The sequence below is a fragment of the Mercenaria mercenaria genome, chromosome 7 (assembly GCF_021730395.1).
Source record: "Mercenaria mercenaria strain notata chromosome 7, MADL_Memer_1, whole genome shotgun sequence".
Taxonomy (NCBI): Eukaryota; Metazoa; Mollusca; class Bivalvia; order Venerida; family Veneridae; genus Mercenaria; species Mercenaria mercenaria.
The window spans coordinates 53,293,765-53,311,679 of NC_069367.1; the positions used below are offsets into that span (position 1 = coordinate 53,293,765).

Here is a 17,915-nt window from a genome sequence, read left to right on the forward strand (position 1 = left end):
CATGCATTAGATATTATATGTCAGTTACCAACGAGTATCAGATTACAGCTTAAGTGTATAAAATACCAAACATTTGGTTTTTGTCTTTTTTTTTTTTCATTTTATCATATGATATTGTACTATTTAATTGACCTGTCAAAACATGTTCCCGGCTTTCATGTTAATCTTATATAGGCTCGAACAGAATATAATGAAAGCCGGGTCCATTTTTTGACAGGTCAAATAAATTGGACAATATTCTAGGTTTAACACTATTATCAATATTTATGAGTGCTATAGAAATAAAAGAGCAGTAGAAATTATTTGATTTACGTAAGTATTGCAGTGACCGATTTGTTCCCTGGAAAATACAAGCCACAACAATCTTTAATTTCCCTTGCTGTGCAACGTGTCGATGTAGGATTGTTGTACGAATTCCCACGCACACTGAATATATCACTTTTATTGGCATTTTGTCGCACCTCTTAACACCTAAGAGACAATGTACCGATCAAATAGACATTATAAGGATTCTGAAATTAATACCATCGTAAATAAGAACACTAACCATATCAATAAAAAATCACAGCTTCCGATATTATCTATATATTTTATCTATATATTTTGTAATAAAATTGGCTAAGAAAATAACATGACAATTCACAACCATCCTCATCGAACTAGAAACTCGAAATAGAACACTTCTTCATTTCATCCTTTTCGAGAAGCAGCTTTCTTACCTCTGTGAAGAACGACAAAACAATACTATTTTTTTTTGCATACCATTTTGGACTGGTTTGGATTTTTTGGCTATCACTTAAATGAAATTAGTTCCGAATTCATTGGAATTTTTCTCAGTTGACGCAATAAATCTGACCGAATCTGCATAAATTTTGAATTCTTTGTTCCAAGAGTGACAAGTACCAACACACAAAATTATGGATTATCTCAAAAGATTAAGAAATCTTGAGAAAATTAAGAAACCTACCAGCTATCGCCTAGCTTTGTTGTTTTAGTAAATATTTACAGAAGTAATGCCGTTGAAGAGATTACATTATATTTCTACACAATAGGATAATGACAGACAGACAGACAGATACTTTTATTTACAATCAGGTTCTACAGCATGTATACATGAGAACAACATGATTTATTATATTAACAAATGTGGGTGTATGTACATAGCAATACTGAAACAAACATTTACATAGTTATATATATAAATACATATATGGGGGACAGTTTGTAATTTTTAAATAGGTAATAATTCTAGTTTCAATGTGGCGGACAATACAGTTAACGCGGTACACATTCACAAGGGTGATACTGACCTTGAATTTATCGACTAATTTTAGTGGAAAACCCCATGTACGGGGGAGTTTACGGTCTAGTTGACATAGGTCAAAATAAGTGAGAATCCTGTGCGCGTTGTGAATGTGTACACGTGGAGCTGTATTGTTTATTCACTAAATGTGATTTTTATTTTAATAAGTGTCGTAACAGTTGTTTAATTAAATGAAAATAAATAAAATGGATATACATGTATATTATTCATGGTGGGATAAATATACAACTGCGGTAAGTTATTTCTAAGGGTTATACTAGAATCTATGTGTATAATATTCATTGATACATAGTACATCTTGTTACATATTTGTGGTACTGGAAAATTTCCGGCTACAGCTAAAATATGGTATGACTTCTCCTGAATTAAAAAGCCATAAAGTGACATAAATAGAGATTGTAATATTGCCACATGACCGGCCGGGGGAGAAGCATCTCATTTGCTAGGGCGGAAGCGGAAGGGTATACCGTACTTTAGCTGCACCCTTTAAAATATGATCACTTGTTAAAAAAGACATTATACGTTTAGAAAAAATAGCAACATTTTTCAGTAAAGTTGGTGATGTTGAGTTCATTAGTTCATTAAATTTTAGTGCATTTGGTCTATTATGATATTTACTTGGGATCAGTCTTCTCCTGGCCAGACAGAAGAAAGGGCATTTAAACATATAATGATATTCGTCGGCAATATCATTCTGATTACATAGGATGCATTTTCGTTGATCATGTTCTACAAAGGACTGACGCAATCTTCCAGTTTCAACCGGCAGTCGGTGGTTGCCAGTTCGAAAATGAAAAAGCGTAATGCGATGACTGCAAGATAGTACCTTAAGATAAGGTTCAAAATTTGGAGTGTTTTTAAACATCATATAATTTCTTCCTTTGGATGAATTGTTAAGTAGACCTGACCAAGTTTAAAAAAATTGATCCAATAAATTTCTTTTAATTAACTTATCAAGATTTCGGTTTTCAACAAGTTGTTGGTTTAACCATATAACACTGTCGCCGGTATTATCAAGTATACTCTTAACGTGTCGGAGCCACTTAAAACTAAACCCAGACATATACATGTAATCATAACATAGTCTAGATATCTTATTTTCTTGTGAAGTGCAGAGTTTAGTCCAAAAATTTATTATTCTGGTTTTAACGGTTTTTTCTAAAGGGTAACGCCCTAGTTCACCATACAGCATATATAAGGGTGTGCTTTTTCTGCAATGTGTGATTTTTCTGAGGAAGTCAGTATGCACTTTTTCTAAAATGTCAAGGTTTTCGTAGCCCCACACTTCACAATTAAATGTTAAAATAGGTAATATTGTTTGATCAAACAGCTTAAGTTGAAGGTCAACAGGCAAGTCTAGATTGAATATTCTACTATACAAAACGTGCATGGCTTTGTTTGCCTGAGAGGCAAGCGATTTCCTTGCACTAAGAAAACTACCCGAGGACGAAAATATCACTCCTAGATATTTGTATTCTTTTACAATTTCAAGAGGTGTACCATCAAGAGTAAACATATAATTTTCAGGTTTGTTTGTTCCAAAGATCATAACCTTTGATTTACTCATGTTAATTTCAAGTTTCCATTTTTTGCAGTATTTTAAAAAGTCGTTCAGTGTAGACTGGAATGATATTTGGTCCTCACTAACAATAATTGTGTCATCTGCATATAATAGTACAAACAGTTTCAAATATACATCCAGGCTATCGTTATGATACTCTTCCGTAATTCCAGAGTTGCTAAGAAACTTTCAAGGTCATTTAAATAGATAGAAAATAAAATCGGGGAAAGATTTTCCCCTTGTCTAACTCCACATGTACTAGAGAAAAAAGCAGAAATGTCATTATTTGAGGATACACAGGATTTTATATCGGCATACATATTGCGCAAAACTTGAAATATTTTTCCATTTATACCTGTTTGTTTTTTTTTGATAAGTTTACTCCAAAGGCCAATGCGCCAGATTTTATCAAAAGCAGAAGAAAAATCGATGTAGGATACGAAAAGTTTCTTCTTTTGGGACCTAAGTTTTTCTATCAAAAAGTTAAGAGCAAACACGTGATCAGCTGTTGAGTACTTTGCCCTAAACCCCGCCTGGTTTTCAGACAGAATGTTATTAACGTTTAGAAAATTCGTTATTCTATTGTTTAGAACTGAAGTGAATAGTTTTCCAAGGCAACTTAAAATTGTTATAGGCCTATAATTTCCTGGGTCTAACGGAGAACCTTTCCGCTTGAAAATAGGTTTGATTGTACCGATAAGCCATGTGTCTGGAATTTGACCAGTATCAAGAATAATATTAAATAAATTACAGTATACTTGGGTCATGTATCTTTTTGTACTTTTAATATATTCATTATATATATCAGGGGTGGTATAGTACGTCATCAACAGGTGCGCGCCACACTTCCCGATGCGGCTTTTTTATGTCAAAACACCTCGATTCGGTGAGTAAACTTGCGATTATTTTATTGGTAACGAATAGATTTGGAAATGACATATAGTCTAAAGTACCCGCATGTGTCTCTAGTTTATTACTGACGTTTGCATTTTTCAAGAAAGTCTTACGTTTAAGAGAACATTAGAGCACAGTGCACTTCATGGAAACACTTCCCCATTCACTGCACCATATTATATCGCATAAAAAGAGTTTTCATGCATTTCTAATGACTAAATGCCTTGACGGGTGTTCTTTTATGGCAATCAGAGGTCAGTGATACCTTAATTAATTACCGGAATCTGTAGTTTCAAAGAAATCAGTAATATAAAATTTCGCCTTCCCGGTTCACCAGGTAAAACGACGCACTTCCCGGCTCACCGCCCGTGTGGCATCGTGTTTGACTTAATTATATGTATGTAGCCTTTCAATTTATTTTGACGCATGGTACTTTGGTTGCCATACCAGCAAAACTAGTATTTAGCAATGAACGTTTATGTCAGTAAAACTGTTTAATTTACCTTCAAGGGCTATATTATGACAGATTTACTCTTTCTTTTTCAGATCACAACAGAAATACCTGAGATATTCTGTTTATCAGAATTAAATTATGAAGCTTAGTAAAACACTTAGGGTTCAGCAGTATTATATCCGTAGACAGATGAACATAAACTGCATATAGTAATTCATGCATTTCTCGGGAATAAAATGACACGTCAGAAAAATCAGAATTGTAGAAAGAACAATACCTGCTTGTTGTGGATGTTTGTGAAAAAGTCAGAAATGAAGTCCACGAAAGTAGTCGTTGTTTGAGGTTCTGGTAATATGTGCAAACACCGTTTAAAACAGCTCACTGTTATGTGTGACCACTACCGTACAATATTTAGCCATGAACAGCTTTAATGTGAGATTGCGTGACAATGGTGCCCTTCAAACAATTGTGATTTTTTATTGAAACATTTTTTGTTTTGTCTGTCTGTGTAGAAGTCACAGAGTCTTGTCACTGCTTCTCCTTTCTTCTAAATAACAATTGACAGATTTTGATGAAAGGCAACAGCAGTATTAAACTTTGTATGAAATGTAGTTGACACTAATGCTCATAACGGGTAAAACACAACAATGTAAACATTTTTTTTATCTCTATTTTTCGGTTAGTAAACGTTCACAGATTATACTACATTGCCACTTTATCAATTTTTGTGTGTTTTAATGAAATTTCTGAGTTATAATTAGTGTAGTTGCGCAAAACCTCAACATTTTCCAGTTTAATGGTTTCAAGAGTTATTATATTCTGATTTTTGTTGATTTTGAAGTATAGGCAGTGAATCTCCACTTCAACCTTTTTATAATTTTCATAATTAGTAAACATGTACATGGTGTATATCATGGCAATAATTGGTTTTAACGGTAACTTATCAATAACATTCAGAGATTTCTTTTCCGTGTAATTCCTTCCTCTGTAGATGTTGACATATTCTTTGACATTTTTTCCACAGAAAGCTGCTGTCGTCTATTCAGAATGTGGATGAAAACAAACGGCCATTTAAAATAAAACACCTTTAATTTCATAATAACCATGTTGTTGAGGGTATTGTGCGTTTTAGAATATGTGATAATAAATTATCAATTATCTTTTATCGTTTTTCTTTTACACTAAAATTACCACAAAAGTTTTGTAATTATTTTAGGGTTCCCTGTCGTGTCTGAATAATACCAATTGTTGAGAATATGTGACATAGAGATATACACTACTTCTTGATCGAAGAAAATTAAGGCATACAATGTGGAACGAATTTGTCAGAAATGCGATCTTAATGAAACTTAAGGTGAATTTCATTTGTTTTAAATGTTGAGTTATAAAGAATTACGTCCAAAGTTAATGAATCATCATTATACTCGTATATGTGTGTATAAAATTTAGAATTGCTAAAATCAAGTAATAAGTCTACTTTCGTTGATTTGTGTGTATATATATTACATTAGCTGATAACAAGGAAAATGTTGCTATGTCTTGAAAGTGTATGTGCGTATGTTTATGTCACAATGGCTTCCACTGTGTAAGGGTTTAAATAAAAAAACAGTAAAATTTCCTACTTTAAATAATCTTTTATACAACAACATTTTCAACAACTAAACAGTTTAAGAAAAATGAAATAATTTACATTGCAAGTAAAATTGTCCTACCACTGTTCAAGCTCACTTCGAGTTTTAATATGTAATTGGGTGCACTAACATTTGCAAGCAAAATCTGAACATTAGTCAAATTTTAAATCCTGAACCGCTTTCTAGTGTAGATTCAATCGATGTCCCATTGTACTAAGTGGTAATTATAATTCGGTTGCAGTCACTCTTGTTCTTTCCCTGCGCACATCTAAAATTAATAAGAACATTTCGTTGACGCGATACAGTAATTTCTCATTTTTCCCGAGCAATTGTGATGAACACGTGGCCCCTGAAACGTTAAACAAAATTAAATAGTAGCATATCATTAAAAACTAAACTGCATTGATGCGACTTTATACCTTTAAAAATATATTAAAAGGTTGCTCCTTTACAAAACAGCACATGATAATAATTTAACTGTATAATTTTGCTTTACTTAGCATATTATCAATGCATATTCTTATTTGTCTCATCGGGTCTTGCCTTGAACTCAAGTTCGGAATCAAAGCCATCATACTCGACTACTTTCGATGATACGCCATATATAGTTATCATGAAAAAATAATTAGAGTAACAAGTTAACTAATGGTTTCCAAAATACTTTCTATTTATATTTATATTATCATCTGTTGAAGTGCCTATCTAACTATAACTCTGATTAAGGTTTATCTACTGTAAAATTATTGAAATTAAATCAGTTATTTATATCCATACCTTCAAACAGCAACCGAGTGTTGAAATCCTTGTCTGGGGTAATTCCGTTAGAGGATGTTCTCCACTTCTCAAATATTATGTCGTACAGCTTTTGGAAAATATAATACGTCAATTATGTCTTGCATGCCAATCACTCAGCAATCCTTTTTAACATATATTGACAATACCATTGATGCAGACTAGAAGTTTTGTTTCCTTTTTCATCTTTCATGTACCTAAAATAACAAATATAAGGACATGATAGAACATATATCATACATAGGCACGTTTATAGTATACAACATATGTTCAAGATATGCCTCATTCTTTTAATATTTTCTTCAAATGCTAAAATGAAGTTTACGGACCATCTATTGCAAGCACTCTAACAATTAGTTATTCCAATTAACAGAACTTCCAGGCAAGCGTGATCACATTTACATGAGCACCAGCCCGATGTTAGTCATGCTGGAAATTGGTGAGCCGGGAAGGACATCAATTCAGTTGGTGAACCGGGAAGGCGAAATTTTAGTTTACTGATTTTTCGGAAATTTAGATTCCAATGACTAATCAATGTATTACTGACATCTGTTTACCATAAAAGAACACCCGTCAATGCTTGGATTTATCCGAAATACATGTAAACTCTTGTAATGCGACATAAAATGGTGTGGTGAATGGGGAAGTGTTTCCATGAAGTGCATTGTGCACGAATGTTCTCTTAAACGGAAGGCTTTCTTGAAAAATGCAAACGTATATGATGAACTAGACGCATGTGCGGGTACTTTAGACTATATGTCATTTCCGAATCTATTAGATATCAATGTAATAATCGCAAGTTTACTCACCGAATCGAGATGTTTTGACACAAAAAAGCCGCATCGGGAAGTGTTGCGCGCACCTGTTGATGACGTACTATACCACCCCTGTATATAATCTTGCGGCGAAGCAGCTTTGCCGCTGTTTAATTTAAGAATGGCCTTATGTATTTCAATTTCACATATTGGTCCATTTAATAATTCATTTGTATCATCTGAATCGAAATGAAAGTCGGATGGAGTTTGTTCTTCAGTTTCTGTTTGTATGTTTATGTTTCTAAAATGTTCATAGAAAGTTTTATTTTCGGGCATTGGATGAGACGACTGCTGTTTTACGCTATTCAAAATTTTCCAATAATCACGTGGTTTATTTGTACTGATTTAACGTAATTTTCGTTCGTCACTAAATTTATGTTGCCTTATATACGTGTTCATTGTTTGCTTGTAAAATTTGCTAGCTCTCGCAAGTACTTGTTTATATAGGTCATTTTATGTAGATTATATTTCTTGCGGGCTGAGTGATATTTACGTCTTGCTTTTTCACAGTGAGGCCCAAACCATGGTCTATTAGTTTTCGATTTACTATTACAAGTTTTATAGTAAGAGTTAAAGGGTGTAGGAAAGGTATCGAAAGCCGCTTGATTAAACAGACTAGCGATTTTTTTCTGAAATTGCGTTTACTGTAGACTTAGTCACATCGCATGCCTTAATAGAAGTCAAAGTATTATTTATTTCAGCAATGCTATTATGGTCGAGATTTTCAATAAAAGTTGGTTCGAGCGAGTTTTGCCATTTTGGTGGTTTGCAATTTTGATACTGATTATTATTAATTTGTTCCACTTCATTCTGACTAATATAACCACATCTTTTTAATATTACATTGCTATCAATAGAGAGAGAAAGTAGGGAGTGGCCATCCGAAAAAATCGGGTCGACCTCCTTTCTATCAAAATTAGATAGATATTCAAAAAAAGGAATTGTACATATAACATAGTCAATTACAGATGTATTTCTGAAGGTAAAATGACCTTCAGTTTTATCGCTACCTATTCTTCCGTTAACAATTAACATATTATTATTTTTGCACATGTCGAGTATAATATTGCCAACGGCATTAAACTTTTTGTCTCCAGAAACTCTGTACAATGGGATATTCAAAGTTGAAAGTAACTCAGACATATTCATTTGATTCAAAAAGGTATCATTTAAATCTAACTGTTTTGCAATAAAGTCATCTAATAAGACATAATCAGGCTTGTCAGAGGTATGCCCGTTAAAGTCTCCGATTACCAGGACATGTTTAAAGTCACAATTCATTTTAGAAACTTCTCTTTGAAATTCAAAAAGTTCATCTTGACTAAAAAAGCGTGATTGCTCTGGCGGTATATATACGCTGCCAATAACAACATCTTTGTCAATATTTTTCAGGAGCGTTTTTTTAATCTTTATCCAATATACATATTCATTTATTGAGTCTAAAACCTCTATTTGATCAATGATGGTGCTTTTTACAAAAAAAGCTATACCACCAGATTTTCTAAGGTAATTTTCCTTTCTGGGTTTTGAATAAAATGTAAACCCTGGCACATCTATAATATCAAATATGTCCAGCCTAGTTTCTTGTACACATAAAATATCATATGCATTTAAAAGAGTGATAAAGTCAGGATATTTGATGCGTGTCTTAAGACCACATACATTTAAACTGCCGATGTTTAATTTATTTGACAGCGTCGTTTTATCCGAAATATGAACGTTTTCATCATCAGTACACAAAGAATCGCCAATTCAGGTAGTTTTCTGATTAAACATAAAATCGTCAGTCACTGTGTTGGAATGTTCACGGGTAAAGCCGGTGTTATCCGTTGAGCGTTGGTCATTTTTGCAGACATGTTAACAAGACAAATCCGTTGATGAATGACATACTGTTAAGCATTTTTCACAGAGATACGTTTGCACTGTTGTGTTTTCATGATCGATTTTCGAGCGCACAGGAGTTATGTCAACGTGCTCACACGATAATTTTGTCGATGTACTTGGTAAAAAAAATACATTTTTTACACACATATGTTATATTTTGATTTCCAACGGGAACACAATGTGGGGCATTATATACACAGGGTGTAACATCACTAGAATAGTTATTTTCACCAATATCACTAGCGGAGTTAGTAAGTGGTGGAACTATCCCCGGCCGGTACTAAACATTTTTATCTGGGGGCTGGTGGTGTGACTCTAATGGGGTTTCGCTGTCCAAAGCGCGCGATATTTCGGTGGCATATTGACTTTCTTCTTCCACCAGGTACCTAGGTAAAGAAGCTTCGCGACGTCTGGTATTTACGTTTTGTCCGGTCTTCTGCTTTGCTGGCTGTTTGCCGCGTGGTGAAGTAGGTTGGTCATCAGCGTTCCGGTTCTGCTGCGGCTTCTCGGGACATGTTGGGGCTGAAAAAGTAACACCCTCGGGCGGCGACATCGTCCCCGCAGTAAAAGGGGCGTTGTCGCCGCTCGAGGTAGCATCTTCGCTACGGGTTTTACGGGTTGCCTCTTCCATTATTTCGTTTTCGAGGTCCATGGCATCGGACAACGATGAGTCGTCATCTTGCTGTTGAAACTGTTGGCTGAACACTTTTTGCATAGAGTTATATTTCAATTTTACAGCCTCTGAGATACGTTTGGACGAGTCAGAGTCCCTTTGTCCCCTCAGTATTTTATGCCAATCCGGAAACATGTCTTTCACTACCCACTTGTTAACATGCAAGGATGCAGGGAATTTTAAATGTACATTTTTGGCCCCGTATTTGTCTCTATTAGTTTTGTAGTCCGACCATAGTGCTCTCCGAGCGTCACTTATCTCGCGAGAGTAATCTCTTGAGAATCCTACTTTTGAGACCTTTAGTTTAAATGCATTTGCCATTAGAATGTCAACATCGGCGACATTTCCAAATGTTACAAAAATACTTCGGTGTTTCGGCTGTTGTTTAGGTTCTAGGTGCGGGGCTCTAGACCTGGTATGAATATGCGGCCAAGCCGATGAGCAAGCAAGATGCGGACACTGTATGGAATTTTCAAATGTTTGTCAAGAATTTCTTGTACAGATAAGATACAGTCTTCATCTCTCTTCTCTGGTACACCAGATATAATCAAATTACACTCCCTGTTACGGGCCTCAAGTTCAAGGGTTTTATATTCTAATAATCTGATACGTTCCTCTGTGACTTCGTACGTTGCACAATTAACATACTTTTGAGCTTCTATGTTATCAATTCTCAATTTCAGTAAACCAAAGTTCGACATGGACTCGAGAATCATATTTAATTTTTCGTCAGGTGGTAGCTGTTTAGCTTCATCAAGGTTGAAACTACTCGTATTATACATTGTTGGATGTAATGTCTGTTTACTGTAAGGTGATGACTGACCTGTTGAGTGACCAGTTGAATGGCGAACTCTCTTTGATCGTCGTGCAGGCTGATAATCCTCCGATAGAGGGCCGAATTTGCCAACATACTGTCCATGCACTGAACCAAAAGCACTTCCAATTGAATTAGAACAGTTATTATCCATATTTCAAACTATCCAAACCAGGTTTTAACAAATCTAAACAGGTCTCTTCACCAAAATATTTAAATCCTTTGTCCCACTGAAAATTTCAAACCGCCATCTTTGATTACCCACAATGCCTGTACATATGAGCTGGTCAAAGAAAAGTAACAGTACACTAATCTATACAAGTTTATTTGCATTCTACTTTTTGCACAATTTCTTACTAAGTACTTTTCAAAACCAATGTTTAATTATTATCTTTTTCCCAATGCGTTGGTAATTTAGGGAACTCAATCAATGTCGATTAATATCAATTTGTGCAGTTTAAAAAGTGTGTAAAATGCAGATATCATGGTTATGTTTGTAGACAAAGCATGCACTATAAACAATCTCAAAAGCTTGCTCCTTTTAGCAACCAACCAATTGGGAGATGAATTGTATCTTATGTATAAATATTCAACGAACTGTTTCAGAGGAGACAGCGTTCGATGGATGGTGAGAAAGACGGACGGCGGACGATGCGTGATCACAGTAGCTTACTCTGAGCATTTTGTGCACAGGTGTTCTAATAAATCCACGCGTTATACAATAGAACTCCTTTATTACATGTAATTACGAGAAAGAACACCTAGAGCTAGGCCTCCTGATTATCCCTTTTTTCATTTCATGCCACAACTAACTGAAAAGTTGTTCATTTGATCTTTTTAGGAAAATAAAGAGATTGCGAATGAAATAATAAATATATTTGTGGATTTTTAGGAAAATAGGAGAGACCGAACGACAAGCAAAGAAACATACAATTTATGTTCTTGTTTTCGCTCTTGTGTTATTGAAGAAATTGTTTTGGCTACGTTTGGACCTGCAGGCTCAAAAAGGAGTGAGTGAAAATGGTACATGTGAAATGAATTCCGCCTATAATGTAATAATATCTTAACATGAAATATAAAGTCAAAAATAGTAGTTTAATTACTGACTTGAGTCGGACATATTTATACAAATCTAATGGTACCTTACTCTCTATTTTTTACCTCAGAGATTATCGTCCTATTCCACAATCTGTTGTATATAGATAATTTCTTTCTGTAATACAAATTTGATGTCACAAATGACATTTTTATCTTCCTCGGGGAAATCGAGGAAATAACGTTGTTGTTTTATCAGTGTCAGAGGAAAATCGTATTTCGACGAGTAAATGTTCAAAATATATACACAATATGAAAAGCGGCAATTAAATGTTTGTGCTTCCAGAAGTACACAACAAATTTCAAATTGTTTAAAACGAAATAGCAACACATATCAAATATACAAAAATTATAGCAGATTCATCCAAAGTATAATGTACAGTATACCTATTTTTTCGACTTTGTCTCTGTTGCTTGGATAGCAGTTTAGACAGTGTTTCGATGAAAATTATTGTTTTCTCAATCAATACTGTATAGAAATCAGGTTATTAGTTTACTTAAAGTTTTAAATGAAAAAAAAGATTTTTGATCAATTTTACTTCTATCAATACGACAACAGGAATATGTTCCAAGCTTACATGTAGCTAAACAAATGCCATATTTGTATGAACGTAACTACAGTGAGTTTGGCTGGCTGAAGACTAACTAATAAATATTTCCCTTTCCTTACAAAGGTTCCGAAAAAACAATAAATAAAATTACTCCCATTTCACAAATCAGTTATTTGATAGGTTTTAATTTTTCACATTAAATGGAAAATGTTTGATGCCTGTCTTAGCAAGACTTTTATTTATGTCACTTAACAAAGAGCAGTCCTTTTTAAGCCAAGGCAAATGAAACAAAAAGCCAAAAAGTAGTTGTTTAATCACCTCGGGACTTTTTCAAGAATTTTATTACACATATCCTATGGTACCTAATGCCTAAAGGCCTACCGTGTTAAACAATTACATGGCTTAATGTGTTATTCCTCAGCAATTAATTTCTTCAAGCCTGTCTTATCCTAAAGATATATCCCCGCTTCGATGTGATGTTACAAAACTAAGATCCTACAAAGCAAAGATGGCTGCCACTATTTCTTTTTTGATAAGTGAAATGTCATAGTTGGGAATTTTATCATTTTGTTTTGTTTCGTAAAATTTCAAAATAAATGGCAAAGGACCTCGGACATTTTCCTATTCAGATTGCCTATCCGATTAAGGAAAACGTGACATAGAGATAGACTTCTGAAATTGCATAGTTATGATAATTGAAGACCATTTCTTGATAAATGCGACTTCATTTTACAAGTTTATGAACAAAAAAGAAGACTTTGTAGACATTTCTCATTCTCTTTTCTATTAAAATATGAACATAAATCATTTTTACGTTTTAAACATCTTTCCTACCAGTGACGCAACAAAATAGTTCACATGCCTTTGTAAATAATTATTATATACGTATGCTGCAAAAATGGCACTTGGTCACGGGTGGGAAAGTGTTTAAAATTGAAAAAAAACTACGTACAGGGTGTCAGCAAATAAATTTTTACATAAATATTTGACACTTATTGCATGTGTTTCCTTAACCTTACATATATACAGCTTTATTCATTTTTGTAAATATTTCAAGCACAGAAAACACTAAACTAAATAAATAGGGGACATAGAACGTGAAGCTAAAAAGCAGACAGATCCTTATAAGTATATCTTATGAATTTTTTACTCAGATCTGTTACCTCTTGACAGTCTAAGTCCGTCCTTTGAGTGTTATCAGGATTGAGACAACTGCATCTGTCATAAGTCAAGAACCAGGCAAGTGGTTTCGACATATTACATAATTATGTGTCTTCAACATAAACATGACAAAGAAATACATACGAACTTCTATGGGAATAGTGCCACTTAGGTGCATTTTCTTTACCTTTTGTAGGACACAGTTGAAGCGAACCTAGAATGCATTTTAAGAGCAACATTTGCTTTTATTCGATCCAGCATCCTATACCCTAACAAAAACTACACCAGACACCATCTCATTAACTAACCTAATTGCTTCCAGAACTTACACTGACACCCATAGAACTAATACTGACCCGCCCCATAACTAACACTGACACCCCCAGAATTAACATCAGTTCGCTCACACGTCTGAAACTTATTTCGAAGCCAACCGAAATACTAATAAGGACCTCAAAGAACTAACACAGACACCCCAAGAATATCTATATAAATGTTGATACTAGCTAGTGAAGTTCCACTGATATAAAATGCTAAAAGTAAGGCATCCCTGAACCCGCAGTGCAATAGGCAGTCTCCTGCACCCCTTCGTTTCAACTGAAAAAGGCCAACTACGCCAATGTATGGCCAGCTACACCACTGCATGTATTCAATAATAATCCTCCACATAATGCCCGGTCAGTATTGTACATGTGTATAAATACAGTATAGCAATAGATGTATAGAAAACAAACAATAGGATATGATCAATGCATCAGTGTTATCATGGGCACTCGGGTGGAAATAACTGAAGTACAGTTAGGGACCAAATGTTTTGTTCCACTTTTATTTTTTCCGTTTCGTTTATTTTGAAAAATGTCAATAAAACTTATAATCTGCATGGTATCAGTTTATTTATTTTGTTAAAATATTTCATAGTAGATATACCTTAAATACCAATGCTTATTTCAACTAAAAATTCACATTTTAAATGTTTCAAAAATATGACCCTTAGTTACAATCTGTTCGAATTTCAAGAAAACGAATATAAAATAAAACTATTTTGTGTGACAGTTTGATAGGAATATAATTTATCTATCAGTATTTGAAGCTGTTATATAAAACTATCAGCTACTGAAGTCAAGAAATAGCATTGAACTTGGGGCAAAATCCCTAGCATAATGTCCGATGTCCTTTATATTATCAACGGCAGACCCACTTGTGAGTTACTGTCGCCATTGCAGTTTACTCTCTAAGTTATTATCATAATTATACCACATTAATTTTATGAAACACTCTTTTCACGTTCGTGTATACGTACAAAAGTGTTTTACACAATAAATTTTAAAAAATACAAATAATTACAAATTTAGATAAAAACAGGATGAAATAAGTTCTTTCAATATAATGTGTGCTTTAATTATTCACGCTTTAATTCCTAATTAACGGACCCAAGGTATGTTCTAAACAATATAAAAAATCAAAACAAGAGGTTTATTATTTGTTTCCATTGGAATACCAATATTTGTTGGATAACTGCATTACTAAACCTGACGTAAATGCTGTTATGTGTATATAAGGAGGAGAACGCTTTACAAACTTATTCACAGTTTAAACAATGAAAACAATCAAAAAACCCTGAAACGAATTGCATCCAATATATGTAGAGATTGTCATTTATCAAATTATGTTATAAAGCGGTATCCAAAATATGTATTAACCAGAATGTTTGCATACTTCAGCGCAATATTATTCCCATGAGCTTAACAACATAGAAATATTGGAAGTAGTACAAGAGCTTGATTTTACGATAAAACAGACATTATATGATAATATGTAATTAAGGTATCCAGTACATGGTTGGAATTTGATATTCATGATCTTCTATAAGAACGGTAAAGTTAGAAAGTCAGTAGTTGCATGGGTATTGGCCAAAAGGAGTCAGTGTATACCCTTTACTACTATATATTGTATGTAGTTAGATTTGTAAAATATCTAAATACATGTAGTAAAAATAATAATGCTTGTCGCCTTGTCTATTTGGAACTTAAAATACCTAGAATAAAATTCTTGGATTTTCTTTAAGAGATTCTTTAGAGTAAACTTAACAAGGAATTACCAGTTTTTAAAACCCTAAGGAGTTTAATGAAATTACTTATATTTAAGCTACAATTGAAGTGTGTAAAGGTTTTTTTGTTTAAATCAGGTACTTATTTTATTAAATACAGATGTCAATTTAGACAAAAAACATAGTCGATCCCCATTTGTTAACGCTCAAACTATTATCAGAGTATTTCTTAATGAAGCAACAAAATGTTCACTTTTGTTTTCGTCAACATTTAACATAAACAAAGGTTGTTCACATGTTCATTAGAGATTGTTATATTAAAGGCATTAAAAGCATTGTACAAGCTAAAATCTTATAAATTAGTGAAATTTAACTGGTATTAATGTTAGTCACTCTCTTGATTTGTTTGATAAACTAATTGTGCCAATACTTTACTATGGTTGTGAAATGTGGGGTTTTAGAGAAGTAAATGTCATTGAAAAAAACATTTGCAATATTGTAAACAGTAACTTAGTGTACGTACTCAAACACAAAACAATTTTATTTAAGGAGAATTGGGGCGTACTAGCCTATTAAACAAACGACTGTTGTGTATTTTACGGTATTAGTTTAGAATATTGGAATGTAATAACCTCAAATATGTTAAGAATATATATGATATCATGTTACAAGATTTATAACTTTACCCGAATAAGTTTGTTTGTTTGTTTTGGGTTTAACGCCGTTTTTCAACAGTATTTCAGTCATGTAACGGCGGGCAGTTAACCTAACCAGTGTTCCTGGATTCTGTACCAGTACAAACCTGTTTTCCGCAAGTAACTGCCAACTTCTCCACATGAATCAGAGGTGGAGGACTAATGATTTCAGACACAATGCCGTTTATCAAATAGTCACGGAGAACATACGCCCCACCCGAGGATCGAACTCGCGACCCCGCGATCCGTAGACCAACGCTTACCCGAATAAGAGTTCGTGGGCAAGACTTTGTTAGAATCTTTAGGATTTTATAATGTTTGGTTATTCCAAGGTGTTGGTGACAAAACTATGTTTCTAGAAGTATTCAAAGAAAGATCGAATGATAATTTTGTACAACGTTGGAATAGTCAGTTAAAAGACTCTACAAGAGCACGCACGTATAGATTATTTCCATGTTTACATCACCAACCGTATCTTGATATTGTTAATATCAGAAAATTTAGAATAGCCTATACAAGAGTTAGGGTCTCTGCGCACCATTTAGCAATTGAGACTGGCAGGTGGCATAAACCACAGAAAATTAGTTATAATGAAAATGTCAGTTATGTAATGTATTAGAGGATGAATTCCATTTCCTATTTGAACGCCCTCTTTACCATGAAATACGCTTACACCATATGAAGAAATGTTACTGGAGAAATCCAAATGTACTTAAATTTAAAGAACTGTTTCAGTCTAAAAACCAATGGATTGTCAAAAATTTAGTTATGTACATATATAAAAATTTCGAAAAAAGGTATGATACTTACTATTGACAATAACTTATCCTCTCACAAATTGTGTTACCTATTGAGTACTGTTTTGTAAATGTTGTTCATATTGTATAACGTTGACTTGTCGTTGATTGGATTTGTTAATAACATGCATGTAAATGTATTTGTATACTGATGGGCATAATGCCTTTGTATGAAATAAAATCTATCTATCTATATATATTTATTTAAAGGTTAACCACATGTGATTAAAGGATTGGTCGTTTTATTAATACACATAAAGGAACATCATGCATCCCTAAGTTCTGTTAATAAATAATCCTTACTAACAGGTAACTGATTTTTGTTGGGTAGGTCAGTTTTGTAGACTGAATAATTTGACATTAGTATATCCACATTTATAATGGTTAAATGCATTACATTTATGTGCAGTGATTATTAAAACAAACTATCAGCATTATGTATTTGACAACATTTGGCGTGTATTTGGGAGAATAAAGATCTTATTCCGGACCTTTATATATAGTGGCTTTACAATTAGTGAATGACATGATAAAATTGTTACAGACATTTGCACATACAGAATATTTTGGTAGAGTAACTCATCCACAGAAATAACAGATTTCAAACACTTTTTCAATATGGCGCCATATTCAGTAACCTATTCTCAAACTTCCTACAAAAATATATGTAATAATTGATGTAATGATTTAAAAGATTTCAAAGTTTTTATAAAGCTCAAGTAGTTCC

General features: G+C 33.6%; 1 long non-coding RNA gene across 1 annotated transcript; it reads right to left on the reverse strand.

The window, feature by feature from the left end:
* Positions 1-5,812: 5,812 nt before the first annotated feature.
* LOC128558812 (uncharacterized) lies at positions 5,813-7,704 on the reverse strand. The gene is made up of 3 exons (XR_008371941.1): positions 7,466-7,704; positions 6,639-6,853; positions 5,813-6,213 (listed from the first exon to the last, which is right to left on the reverse strand). It is a non-coding gene; the product is annotated as an uncharacterized LOC128558812 (long non-coding RNA).
* Positions 7,705-17,915: the final 10,211 nt, after the last annotated feature.